The sequence below is a fragment of the Acomys minous genome, assembly GCF_964271855.1.
Source record: "Acomys minous genome assembly, chromosome: 9".
In the NCBI taxonomy this organism is placed as follows: Eukaryota; Metazoa; Chordata; class Mammalia; order Rodentia; family Muridae; genus Acomys; species Acomys minous.
The window spans coordinates 102,188,946-102,193,121 of record NC_140490.1 but is presented as its reverse complement, the minus strand read 5'-3'; the positions used below and the strand labels follow the sequence as shown (position 1 = coordinate 102,193,121).

General features: G+C 43.2%; 1 pseudogene across 1 annotated transcript; it reads left to right on the top strand.

Moving 5' to 3' along the window:
• Positions 1-792: 792 nt before the first annotated feature.
• LOC311605308 (TATA-binding protein-associated factor 2N-like) lies at positions 793-2,177 on the top strand (annotated as a pseudogene). The gene has a single exon. The product of its transcript is annotated as a TATA-binding protein-associated factor 2N-like (transcript).
• Positions 2,178-4,176: the final 1,999 nt, after the last annotated feature.

Sequence of the window (4,176 nt, the reverse complement as noted above, 5' to 3'; positions counted from 1 at the left end):
AATGGATCTATGTGTGTGTGTTGTGTGTATGTATGTAATGTGTGATGAATGTGGTATATGTGTATGGTGTGTGTGTACATGTGGTATGTGTGTGGTGTGTATTTTGCATGTGATGTGTACGATTGTGGTATATGTATGTATATGACAATATGTATGTAGTATATGGTTTTGTGTGTATGTGATGTGGGGTGTGTGAGTGTGTGTACGTATGCAGTGTGTATGTATGCAATATGTGTGTGCAAGTGTGAATGTGTATGGTGTATATATACACTATGTGTATTGTGTGTGCACATGTGTTAGCCCATGCTGTCCTCCATGTTGTCTTTAGATCTATCCCAACTCTAGATTTGGTTTCTTGGAGAAGAAAGTTGTAGTTTTTTATATATGGCCTTGCAGCTTCCATCTTGCTAAGTATCTGGTATATGACAAGTATCGGGGTTTTTGTTGCTGTTCTTTTATTGATACATTGTAACTCTGTCACCATTTGTTGCCAGAGAAAACCAAAGATGATGCAAGTGTCTCAGTTCTTCATGGAATTGCTCTTTCTTCTGAAGGAAGACCTATCTCAGTGTGTATGGAAGTATGATACGGACGGAGTCAGAGAGTGGTGACAACATTTTGACTACATTTTCCCCTCCACAGGAACATGTTGTTCCATTTCCGTTTCATTTAGAAGTTTTTTATCAGCCTCTTCGCTGCCCTCAGAATAGCTACAGCAGCCTCTCTGCCTGGCTTCTTTTCTTTTCCTTGTTGTCCGCAGGCCATGGGGGCTCTGCGCCATGGCTGTTAGTCATGTCGGATTCTGGAAGTTACAGTCAGTTTTGGGGGTGAGCAGCATAGTTATTCTTCCAATGGAAATCAAGGCAGTCAAGGCTGTGGACAAATATCACAAAGCTATTCTTGCTATGTGCAAACGACTGATTGTTTCTTCATATGGACAAAACTATGGTGGCTACTCCAGTTACAGACAGAATCAATCAGGTTATTCACAGTCCTATGGTAGTTATGAGAACTAAAGGCAGAGCTTATCTGGCCAGCAATCATACAATAACCAGGGACAACAAGACACAGAATCATCAGGAGGCCAAGGTAAAAGAGCACCTTCATATGGCCAGTCAGACTATGGCCAGCAAGATTCTCATGACCAGCAGTCAGTCTATGGTCAGCATCAAGCCTCCACTATGATGAGCAGTCAAATTATCAGCAACATGGTTCCTATAATCAAAACTAGTAGTCTTACCATTCACAAAGGAAAAACTACAGCCACCAAATGCAGGATGACCATCATGTTATGAGTAGTGATAGTGACCGTGGTGGATTCAAAAATTTTGGTGGTCACAGAGATTATGGACCCAGACCAGAGGTTGATTCAGAGTCCGATAATTCAGATGACAACACAATCTTCGTACAAGGACTTGGAGAGGGTATGTCTACAAATGAAGTGGGAGAGTTCTTTAAGCAAATAGGAATTATCAAGACTAACAAAAGGACTGGAAAACCAATGGTAAGTCTTTACACAGACAAAGACACTGGGAAGCCAAAAGGGGAAGCAACATTGTCATTTGATGACCCTCCTCAGCTAAGGTGGCCATTAGTTGGTTTGATGGAAAAGATTTCCATGGAAATATCATTAAAGTGTCGTTTGCCATGAGAAGGCCTAAGTTCATGAGAGGTGGGGGAGGAGGAGGCGGACGACAAGGCCATGGAGGATATAGAGGCTGTGGAAGTTTTCAGGGTCGCGGTGGAGACCCCAAGAATGGGGACTCGGTTTGCCCTAATCCATCTTGTGGAAATATGAACTTTGCTCAAAGGAATTCCTGCAATCAGTGCAATGAGCCTAGACCAGAAGACTCTTGTCACTCAGGGCATGATTTCCGGGGGAGAGGCTATGGTGGAAAAAGGGGCTACAGAGGCCATGGGGACAGAGGTGGAGACCGAGGTAGCTACAATGGAGACAAAAGTGGGGTTGGATATGGTGGAGATATGTTGGGCCCTATGGCTGAATCTGTCAGCCCTCTGAGGCCTTGAGGAAAGAACAGAGCCTGTTTCAGCAACAGTCTCTGGTAAATACTTCCACATAGGAATGACTCAGCATGGCCCATCCTGGTGTGCGCCCCGCCTGCCAACAGCCACGTAACACAAACCAATTGGTTCCACAATATCAGACTACTTTACGTCCTGGGAGACGTCATATCTCATGACGCCTTATGCCCTACCCACTCCCTATACTCTATATAAGAGAACTCCCCCCACCCCAATAAAGTTGAGACCTCTCTCCAACAAGTCTCCAGACTCAGTGTATTTTTCCTCCCTGCTTTGTATGAGGAGGCTGGGTCATCGACACTTGCCATCCCTCTCAGCCTCCAGGAAGAGGAAATGGCGGGTCAGAATCCTCTCCCTTTCCAGTCCTACCTGCCGGGTAAGAGGCCCAACAGAGATAGAAGTGGGGGTGGTTGTAGTGGAGACAGAAGAGGAGGTAGCTATGGAGGAGATGGAGGCAGCTATGGAAGTGATAAAGGAGACTTCAGAGGTGGTAGAGGAGGATGCTGAGGAGACCAAAGCGGGGTGGGGAAAGCAGGATGGAGGAGACTGTGGTGGAGGTGACAGAAGTGGAAGCTATGGTGGAGACCGAAGTGGAGGCTATGGAGGAGACCAAAGTGGGGGTTATGGAGGCAAAATGGAGGCAAAAAGGGAGGAGGAAACGACTACAGAGATGATCAACATAACCTACTGTACTAATGACTGTTTTGAATACTCATCTGTCTCTGACATGGTCTGTAGTGGAGCTGTCAGCGTTTGCCTCCTGCTTTCCTCATGGCCTCTGAGTAGTGAGATTGACATTGGCTTTTTATTTGGATGGGAGGGCTGGGGACAATTTTCCTTTTAGAAAGGTCCATTGAAATTTTCCCTTTTATTTTCCCACCTTCTCCTCCCCAACCCTTAAAGCTAAGTGCATTGTAACATATTGCCAAATGGAAAGTGTTTTTATAATACTGCAGTAAAAGCTGCTTGGTTTTTTTGTGAAAAAAAAAGAAAAGATTGTTATCACTACGCTTGGTTAGGACTGTAGATTTATTTTCGATTGTTCTAGGGGTTCAGATAGCTTAAGCTAGTTATTTATCATTTAATACACTTCTGGAAGATGAAGAGCTGGGACTGATATCAAATAGTCTTCTGATTTCCTTTTGGTCTTCCAGTTCCTTCCCTTTCTGTAGTTTTTAACAAAGAAAATCTTCCTCAGCTGCTACCTTCAGTGTCTCTACCCAACCACCTCCAACTCAGTGTCTGTCTCTCTACTGTGTTGACTCCTCTTTCACCAAGCATCAAGGACTGATGCCAATGGACAACTCTTTTCTTCCTTAACTCCTCAAAGGTTTTTTTGGAACAACTGGCCACTCCACCCTTGTTGAACTCCCTAGGCATCTATGGCTGTGACGTCTCTCTGGTTGCAAGCCATAGGAACACACTCAAATTAAGTTGTGCAAGCATAAAAGGAATGTATTAGCTCTTACCTAGGAAGTTTGAAAAATGATATTTGCTTATGGCACCGCATGCTTTAGAGGATGAAAAGTCCTATCAGAAATCTATTTATCAGTTAGAAAGGCATGTTTCCCATACTAAGAAGGACATTGGAGGATTTAGATCCACATCAACCATCATAGTAAGAAACTTATGCCTCTTTTCTATGTGTTTTAGCAAAATGTATAGAAGTAAGTCTGGAATGCATCAATCCCAAAGATGGGAGGAGAAAGGCCATTGACTCAAATCATCATGTCCAAATTAATTAAAGCGAACAATTAATTGACTCAAGCTGTTTTTTAAAATTCATGTACAAAGGTTGCCTCCCCTTAAGGTGCGGTTCAAGAGGTCAGCCTTACATGTGAGGAAGACGGGGTTTTCACAGTTAATGGTTAAGAGGTTTGCAAATGGAGAAATCAGTGGAAAAAATACCCAGGATTACAGGAGCAGAACATAAGTATTGTACATTCGTCATCAGGACCTCCTGAAACAAAGACATGACTGCAATGTAGTCACAAGGTAATCATAACAACAGGTAGTCATGAGGTAATCATAACAACAGGTAGTCATAACAACTTTTTGAAACAAAGTTAGGGATGTAAGACGGTTATTTTTTTTTTTTTGAAACAAAGATATGGCTGCTATTTCATGGAACAG